Below are 10592 nucleotides of genomic sequence, written 5' to 3'. Positions count from 1 at the left end.
GCACTCCAGGTCCTCTATGTTGTAAGCTTAACTGCTTGAGGAAAAGATCCTAGTCTAATGATGAAGAGGGAAGGTCCAAAGTTTAACAGGGAAAATTTTGGTATATGGAAAGACAGGATGAAGATATTCATCAAAAGCATGGGTGTTCAACACTGGAGTTATGTTGAAAATGTATATGTTGTTCCTACCGGTACTCTCACCGATGACCAAAAGAGAGAGATACAAGAAAATGGGCAAGTCATGGAAGCTCTCATCAGTAGTCTATCTGACATTGAGTTTATTGATGTTCAGGACAAGGCAAATCCCAAAGAGGTATGGGATGCTCTTGAAAATATCTATGGTGGTGATGAGCATGTAAACAGGCTAAGGAAGAGAGCTTGAGAGGAAAGTTTGAAGACATGCGAATGGTTGAAGGAGAGACCATTCAGCAGTATGGAATAAGAATCAAAATAGTTGTTGGAGAAATAAAGAGTGCAAGTGGAAAAATAGAAGATTCCACTATGGTAAGTAAAGTCCTGAGATCCCTGTTGCCGGTCCATGCAATAAGGGTTGCTGCTATTCAAGAGCTGAGATCAATAGACAAGTCTAAGGCATCCTTGGACTCCATCATAGCCAAGTTGACAGCCTATGAGCTGAATAGTTTTGCTGGTAGTGTTCAAAAGATAGAATCAACTTTTAAAGCTTCTACTATACCATCCAGAAAAGGAAAAGAGGCTAGCACTAGTGGGGAACCTAATCAGAATAGAGAAATGAAGGATGAAGAGTTTCTGATGGAATTTGAAGCTCTTCTTGCCAGGAGATTTCCAAAAGGGACCGGTAAATACAAAGGTAAGCTTCCTTTGAAATGTTTCTCCTGTAACTAGATAGGACATCTTGCTATGAACTGTCCTAATAGTGACAACAAGGATTAACCGAAAAGGTTCAAGAAATTCAAAGCAGGAAAGCGGAGAAATTATTTTGTGGTAGTTGATGAAGGTGTCACAAATGAGGAATCAAAAATGAATAGAATGAAGACATTGTGTTTGTTGTATAAAGGAAGATGTGGTAGATAAGAAGGCTCTTGTCTCCCGGTTTGATTATTCCAATGAGTGGATCATTGGCAGTGGCTGTTCTCACCATATGATTGGTGACCAGAGCAAGTTTCTATCCTTAGAGGAGTATGATGGTGGTGTGGTTCACTTTGGCAATGATGCACCATGCATGGTCAAAGGCAGAGGGTCCATCTCTTTGAATGGAAAGAGTAGTGCTGACAATGTGTACTGGGTTGATGGTCTTAGACACAACCTTCTAAGTGTTGCCCAGCTAAATGATAGTGGTCTCACTCTGCAATTCAAGAATGGAGTTTGCAGAATCAAAGGTAAAGATGGTAAATTGGTAGCCACCGGCATGCAGACTAAAGGTAACCTATTTCATTTGAATGCAAATATAAGTACATGTCTTATGGCTAAGCTTGATGATAGCTGGATATGGCATAGGAGATTCTTCCATGTGAACTTTGATAACATTGTGAAGGCTAGTAAGATCAAGGTAGTTAGAGGGTTGTCGGTGCTGAGCAAACCGGATAATACCTTGTGTAGAGAATGTCAATTGGGGAAAATGTCTTCCTCAACCTTTAAAGGTAAATCTTTCACTGCTGACAACTTGCTTGATCTTGTGCATACTGATTTATGTGGTCCTATGAAAACTAGAAGTGTGCAGGGTGATAGGTACTTCATGATTCTCACTGATGACTGCTCAAGAATGATGTGGGTCACATTATTAAAAGACAAGTCTAAAGCTTTTGGGAAATTCAAAGCTTTCAGAGCATTAGTGGAGAAGGAAAGCGGTAAAAGGATCGAATGTCTCAGAACTGATCAAGGAGGGGAATTCACTTCCAGTGAATTCAACAAGTATTGCAAAGAATTTGGCATCAAGAGACAGCTGTCTGCCCCCCGGACTCCACAACAGAATGGCCTAGCAAAGAGGAATAACTGGACTGTGGTTGAAGCAGCTAGAACCATGTTGATCCAAGGAAAGGTTGCTCACACCTTTTGGAGAGAAGCGGTGAGCACTGCAGTCTACACTATGAATGGGGTACTCATCAAAAAGGGTAAGGACAAAACTCCTTATGAGTATTGGACCGGTAAGACACCCGTGGTTAACTACTTTAAGGTATTTGGTAGCAAATGTTACATCAAGAGGAGTGAACACTAAGGTAAATTTCAAGCTAAAGGTGATGAGGGAATATTTCTAGGATATTCCACCAAGAGTAAAGCTTTCAAGTGCTACAACAATAAGACTGGGAGAATTATGTAAAGCATCAATGTAAGAGTTGATGAATCCTTTGAGAAGACTGAGGAAACTGACAGTGAGAAAGCTATAAATGAACTGGTTGCAACCTTCTAGGAACCGGTTGTCAGTCAACCGAGTACCAGTAACAGTGTTCCTGAACTGGTGAATGTTGATACTGATGAAGATGAGGATGAAGAAGAAAAGCAAGAAGAACTAGTTAGGACCATTCCTCGGTATGTCAAGTTGAATCATGATCCCAAGCATATAATAGGTGATAATGATGCAGGAATCCTTACCAAAAGAAAGATCAGAGAAAACTCATGTATGATCTCTAAATTTGAGCCTAAGTCATTCAAAGAGGCTCATAAAGATGAAGACTGGATCAAGGCAATGGAAGAAGAACTTGACCAGATAGAGAAAAATAGTACATGGTCCTTGGTACCTAGACTAGAACATAAAAATGTCATTGGCACCAAATGGGTGTTTAGAAATAAGTGGAATGAGGATGGCACAGTGATTAGGAATAAAGCTAGACTGGTATGCAAAGGATATGCTCAAGAAGAAGGTGAAGACTATAGGGAAACCTTTGCTCCTATAGCCAGATTGGAAGGAGTTCGTATGCTTCTTGCATATGCAGCTTTTAAGAGATTCAAGGTATATCAAATGGATGTAAAATCTGCATTCCTAAATGGTGTACTTGAAGAGGAGGTGTATATTGAGCAACCAGATGGGTTTACCCTATCTGAAGACAGTGACATGGTATGTAGGCTACATAAAGCATTATATGGTCTAAAGCAAGCACCTAGGGCATGGTATGAGTGCCTACATTCCCATCTTGTGAAGATTGGATTTGAGAGAACAAGTGAAGATAGCAATATCTACTTGAAGTCTGAAGGAGATCAGATTTTGATCTGTGAAGTTTTTGTTGATGACATCATCTTTGGTGGAGATGACAAGATGAGTCATGAATTTGCTGATGAGATGAAGAAAGAGTTTTAGATGTCACTCATAGGGGAGATTAAGTTCTTCATTGGACTACAGATCCAGCAGATGAAAGATGGAATCTTCATCACTCAGTCCAAATATGTCAAAGAGGTGTTGAAGACTTTTGGCATGGAAGATAGCAAACCGGTTGGTACACCGATGGTGATGAGTTGCAAATTGACAAAGGAGGATGATTCTGCACTGGTTGATGAGAAGGAATACCGATCAATGATTGGCAAGTTGCATTATGTAGTGCATAGTAGACTGGATATTGCACATGCAGTTGGCATCATTGCAAGGTTCCAGAAGAGTCCAAGAGAATCTCACTTGAGTGCAGTCAAGCGGATTCTTAGGTATCTGAAGGGAATAGTTGACTATGGATTGTGGTACCCATACAACAATAATTTCAATCTGAAAGTATTCACAGATGCTGATTGGGCCAGTAATGTGGATGACCGGAAGAGCACAACTGGTGGTGCATTCTTTCTCGATGGTAGACTGGTCTCATGGATGAGTAAAAAGCTGAGTTGCATCTCTCAGTCTACAGCGGAAGCGGAGTATGTTGCAGCTTTCATGAACTGCACTCAGACAATCTGGATGAAGCATGTACTGGAAGGCTTCAAGATCCCTATATCTGAATCGGTAAGTATATTCTGTGATAACACAAGTGCTATCAATACATCAAAAAATCCGGTTTTACATTCTAGAACCAAGCATTTTGAGCTTAAGTATCATTTCTTGAGGGAAAAGGTTCAGAATAAAGAGATTGCACTGGAGCATGTGTCCAGTAAGGAGCAGTTAGCAGACATATTCACCAAGCCTCTCCCAAAGACAACATTTGTGCATTTGAGAGGTGAATTAGGGTTATTGCCCCTTCAGGAGGTGAACTAAAAGTGATTGTTCCACATCAATTAGGTACTGAAAAGACAAAGTTTTGGTTGATTGGTGTGTTTATGGATGCTACTCCTCAGGGGGAGCAACATGATGAAACAGTGATGATTGTACATCCACTTTGGCATTGTTGCCAAAGGGGGAGAAGGAGTGAAGCGAAAAGATATCTACAGCAAATGGGGAGAAGATGTGAAGTAGAGAAGATATCTTTTGTATATTGCCATCAATGCCAAAGGGGGAGATTGTTGGCATTATGTGAACTGGCATGAGCCTTATGTGAACCGGCATGAAGACATAATGATATTGTATGTTGTCATTGATGTCAATATGGGACATAGTGTGAACCGGCACATGTGATAAGTAAAGAGAGAGGAAGCGACATATGTGTGAACCGGTTTATATGCCAAAGTGAAGTGGCATATTTGTTCAATGTGAACCGTCATGTAGTTATGGGAACCAGCACATGGAAGCACTGTATGACTACCCGTTGGTAGGCAGCTTACACTTCGGGGTTTTTGGTTGGAGTACCTCAAGTCTGTGTGACTCAATCAGTGATCTTTGTGTGATGAGTTAGCAGTATGATGGGGGACAGATCGTGTTGCCACATAAGCTCTGTGTGCGTGAAGGATCTTGCATGAAGATGACTATTCCTATCTACCTCAGGAATGTGTGAAGTCTATCAAATGGTGATAACACGTGATGGGTTATCAGCCACCATGAAAATGGTGGATAATGGACGATGGAGAATGTCTTAAGATCGATTCAAGACTAGTGCATTTAATGCAATATGATTCAATGGTCAGGATTGAACCGTTTGAATTGCTCAAACCTAACAGGTTTAGGGTTTAGGGTTTTTGCTACCGACCTATATGTTTCCCATAAGGTCAATGTTGGGTTTCTATCTGAGTTTGTTGGCAAAAGTTGTGAGTGTGTATCCAAGGAAAGTGATACATGATTCTTGCCAGACCAAAGGAGAGAAGAGATACCTACAAAGTGAATGTGCAGAAGGAAAAGAGGAGCCTAAATAGATTTTCATTAGCATTAAGTGTTGTTAATAGATCATTGTAATACCTGTTGACCTCTAACCACTTCAACAGTTGTAAAATCCCCTAACAAGGTAGCCTTAACTGGCTTGATTCAAAATCCCTTAAATCGGGTGGTCTTAACCAGCTTGTTTCAAATCCCTTAACCGGGTAACTCGAGGCTAATGAGTTCTGAGAAGCTAGAGAAGCTTAGGAGATCCTTTCAGCTATTGAGTTCTTGAAATCCTCTAACAAGGTGACCCTACCGGGTTTAACCCTTAATCGGATATCCCTTAACCGGGTGATCCTTAACAAGATCGGTTCTTACCAGAACCTATTGTAATGTCCTTAACCGGACAAGGCTCCTAATAGAGCAAACTTCTAAAGAGTTCAAAAATAGCTTGTGGGTATTCATCCCCATCGTGGTTTTTCCCAGTTGGATTTCCACGTGAAAATTATGTGTGTCATGTGAAATGCTTTTGTCTTGTGATGCTTTGTTTTATCTGTTAAGCACATGAAGGTTCTATGTTTTATGTCTGTCTATAAAACATACTGAACTCGTTGTTGTGAAGATCTGATGGTCAATTTTACTTGTTTATGCATGAGAATATAATGATATTGTAGTATTGAGTTAAGAGGAAAGCTCATTGAGTGACCAGTTCATGACTGATTGAGCTATACTGGATGTTACCGGTTGCACTTTGTTTTACCGGTATCCCTATTTATCAGTCATTTGGGGTATTTGTTGTCAAACTGGTTTTTGACTATATTTGTGTTTGTACTGATTCACGCCCCCCTCTCAGTAGCAGTTTGGTACTAGTGGTTCATCATTGAGTTATCAATGAGATCTTGTATGAGGTTCTTTAGTTTGTAGCAACTTGTTGTCTTGTGACCTTTATTACGGTGGTATTCACAAAAATCATTGTCATTCCACCAAAAGGGCTTAAATGGACCTGGCTCATAGGGCCCAACTTCTGGTAAAGTTATGGCATTACTCTATATCATTTTTTTGAGTGCTGATTCAATAGGTTCACCAAGGGGTGTAAAGCTTCTTCTGGGTGTGCCTGCCCTTGGTGGTCTTGGATTTCTTAACTGCAGTGCATTGGTGTTGTTTATCTAAGTTTGATTCTTACTGGTAAGATCAACTGGTCCTTGTAGAGATACTACTAGTTGAGCTCTTTTTACAAGACGAGAATCAACAACTCCATCATTTGTGACATTCTTATTCTTAGGCCAAAATTTTGGCCTTTCATTGTTTGTACTTGTGTTTGGCCCATAATCTTTGTGGTGTTTCAGTATCCCTTGCTCTAATAGGCCTCTTTCACATTTGATTCCTTATGTCTTTAAAATTGTTTAGGCATACTCAATTAGAGGTACAAGATTTTCATTGAAAATGTCTACTTGCTCAGCTTTAGGGATGTGATTAAGACATTTGTGGTATAAACCTCTCCATCTTTGCAAGAATGTAGTGAATTTTTCTCCTTCCTTTTGCTTTGTTTCACATAAATCCATCAAGGTAACTGGATTATCTATATTGAATGCAAAGTTTGATATGAATAACTTAGCCAGTTTGCCCCACAAAGCAATCTTAGGTGGGAGGCGTGAAAACCATTCTAATGCTATCCCTCCAAGAATTTTGGAAAATAGCCTCATTAAGTATGTATCATCTCGGGCTACCTCGGTACATGTCGTGAAGAATTATTTGACATGATCTTGAGGAGCACCGTTCCCTCTATATTTGTCGAACCTTGGAGTTTCAAAATGCATGGGAAAAGGTGACATGTATGACTTTTTGTCAAAAGGATATGGATGGAGGTCCTCCATTGTATAGCTCTTTTTATCATTGACTGTTTACATACTGGTTATCTCTTTCTAAAGATTCTCCATTTATTGAGTCGAGATGTTTGTTTACATAAATGGTGTACTGACTTCATGAGTGTTTCCTACAAAGGGGATAGTATTGGAGTATCTTTGAGCTTGCTGGAATGTAGACTAACCATGTAGTTGTATACCATAAGTCCCACTAGGCGGTGTAAAGTATGCAAATTGTGCATTGAAATTCAACTTAGTTGAGCTAGTTATTACTTGATTCACATTTTGGCCACTATAGGTGGATCCACATGAAATTGAAGGTTGAGTTATACTTGTTGAAGCAGGGTTTTAAGCTATTATAGCTTGCATTGTTATACTAGGCATTGTCTGATATGTAACATTAGTACTTGCTAATGCAACTGTTGATGGTGGTGAAGTTGTAGTAGCTTGAGTATTTTTAGATACATCCTAGGTTGATGTATCAAGTGTTGCTTGAGTATGTGTAACAATAGGTACTTGAGGAACATTTTGATTCCATGTCACACCTAGCAGCAATATAATGAAAATGTCCACCCCTGGAGGTAATTTGGCCCCATTTTGGACTAATAGTTTGAGATATCTGTCTCTATCATTATTGATGAGAGCGTTGAGAATCATAAGCATTGGAGGATCTTGTTGGGCTGCTTCCAATTCTTCTTTTGTCAAATTATGTTGTATTTCATCAATGGAAGGCATCCTATTTGTGTTTATTGATAAGGTTGTAGGTCTCTGAACTGGTGTTTTTTTATTTGTGGACAATTTCATATTCTATGTTGGGTTAAGAAAAGGGTCATTATTAGGTTCCTTCTGATGTTTCTCCTTTTGAGTACATGTTAATGACATGAATGTTATTTCAACGTGATCTTGACTCTTTAAGACTCTCTAAAATGCAAATGCAAGACTCAACTAAATGTAGCTAGGTATGCTTCTAAGACTTTCTAAACACTAAAATGTAGACAATGCAATCTATGAGTGAAGACTTGCTATCAAGGATTTCAAAATTCAAACACAAGATCTTCAACGTATTGCCGAAATGCTTCAAATTATGCCTCTTCTTTTATTTGATTTTCGAGGTCTATGTCAATTTGTACTGACTTTTGAACTTCCTCATCTATGACAACTTGGACTATGTCGAATTGGTCTTTATCAACTATCAATTCCTCAACAAGTATGTTTAACCCATCAATTATTTCTAATTGAATGTTGTTTGACCCAAGATTGGGTTGCTCAAATGGGAAATTTTTGTTTCCTTTTAGAACCATATGCTAAAGATTACAATGCAAAATATATGGAGCCTAGGAATGATTGATACTTTTCTTTAAGGACTCTAACAAGGATTTAGAAACTCTGCTATGGTATTTTCAACCAATTGTCTGATGGCTTCCTTTTGAGCTGCCTTTTTTTTAATCTTTTTCCTCAATTTTTCATCAAGACGGACAGATTTCTAGATCTCATTATCTGTGATGGTTTCAACTATATCACATTGAGCATGATCAACTTTAAGTTTCCAAGCAAGGTTGTCCAAACTATCAATTATTGCTAATTGGTCGCTGTTGGGTCCAAGATTGGGTTGCTCAAATGGAAATTCACCATCTCCTTTCAGACCCATGTATTGAGGTATGTTTCTTTGACTCTAATGCAATACTGAATTCTATATGAGTGGATGTTGATAATAAGATGAAACTATAAAGATCTAGTCAACTACTAAGAGGGGGGGGTGAATCAGTAGATAGAAAATAAACTAAACTTTCACCAAACAAACTTTCAACTCTGAATCAAATCACTAAACTAACCAGTTTAGTCTTTGTATCAAAAACTACAACTGCACTGTCAAACTTTACCGGTTGACCAAAACATTAATGATACAATGCAATAGATCTGAAACTCAAATACTATTTAACCAAAACATTAAACCACTTCACTTAATACTATTAATAACTCATTTTAGATCATTTCCAATCATCTAAATATATCTATGCAGATTTACTAGTCATACATATCAACCATATAAAAAACACATCCACAAAATCATTCACCACTTGACATAATGATTTATCACATGGAAACCCAAATGGGGAAAACCACGGTGGGGATGAATACCCACAAGTATTTTGAACTCTTCTGAAGTTTGCAATGTTAGGAGCCAAGTCTTGTTAGAAGCTTTTACAAAAATGTCATGTTAAGAACAGATCCAATTAAGGACCACCCAGTTAAGGGATTGACTACAATACCCTGTTAGTCCCAACCGATGTTGAGAGGGGAGGGGTGAATCAACACTTTACCGGTTTTATCCAATTAAAAATTTTAACTTAAGTTTTCACTAACTTAACATTCATCAATATAAATAACTACTGCAAAAGAATAAGCATGCATGAAAAGATACACAGTGACACCGAGATTTATCTCATGGAAACCCAAATGGGAGAAAACTGCGGTGTGAGTAGGAACTCACAAAATTTGTACTCTTCTGGAGTATGTCCGGTGAGGAGCCATCCCTATTAGGAGATTACAAGGAAACTATTAGGTGCCACCCAGCTAAGGGATAAAGGTAGCCTTGTTAAAGGTCTTAAGATCATCAATTAATATGACACTGAGTTCAGGGGATTTTACAATGGGACCTGTTAAAGTCCACCCTATTAAGGGATTTTAGTTGTAATGGTTAGAAAGCAACATAAAGATGATCTACTGAAGTGGTTATTGATAGCTTGATCAGATCACACTGAAAATCATACTATATCTACATTAGTTGTATCTACTCTGCACAATACCGGTTTCCTGAATATACCTTTAGCTCTGCACTCTATCAATTTACTAATCCTTGGCTCTGCACTCTGCTAGTCCTATGTCACTCGACTCTGCAATCTGTTCTACTCCTTTGTGTTCACTTTCACATATCACTTTTTGCATAAGCAACAACATCATCAAAATGAATTATGTGAATTTATTACCCTTTGGATCTGTCCCCAACTTTCCCTCCAAAACATTCTATTCAAAATTTTGTTACCATGCCATAAATCACTCTAGAAATCATTGCAGGAATCTCTGTCGAGATAGTTGTTCATGTGGATAAGTCCGCCAGTTGACTGGAGAAGACTGTCGGTTTAATTGGATGTTAACTGAATGTTACCAGTCTGTTGGTTACAGACTCTACCGGTGTACCGATAAAAAAACTACCTATTCGATTACCTTCTGTATACCGATCTGTTCACTTCTTAGTCAATTGACTTCTTGTGTGCCGGTCTACTCACTGCTTTTTGGTTGACCTCTTCTGTGCTGATCTACTCACTGATCGTCGGTTGACCTCCTATGTGCTGGTCTACTCACTGCTTATCCTGTCTACACATTGCTTAGCCAGTTAACCTCTGTATACTGATCTACTTACTATCAATAGGTTGTGAAGACTTGGGAAGATGATGTTGCCAACAATGACAACCATATCATTCACCGGTCATACAAAATGCACCAAAATGCCAACAAACTCCCCCTTTGGCATTGGTGGCAAATACTTCAAAATTGTGTCGGTTCTGGCCCCTGTTTCTGACCCCTGTAACACACAATGTACAAGTCTCCAAA

This window comes from Cryptomeria japonica, chromosome 10 (genome assembly GCF_030272615.1).
Source record: "Cryptomeria japonica chromosome 10, Sugi_1.0, whole genome shotgun sequence".
Lineage (NCBI taxonomy): Eukaryota > Viridiplantae > Streptophyta > Pinopsida > Cupressales > Cupressaceae > Cryptomeria > Cryptomeria japonica.
The sequence above is the reverse complement of the archived record's forward strand: the minus strand, read 5'-3'. Positions refer to the sequence as shown.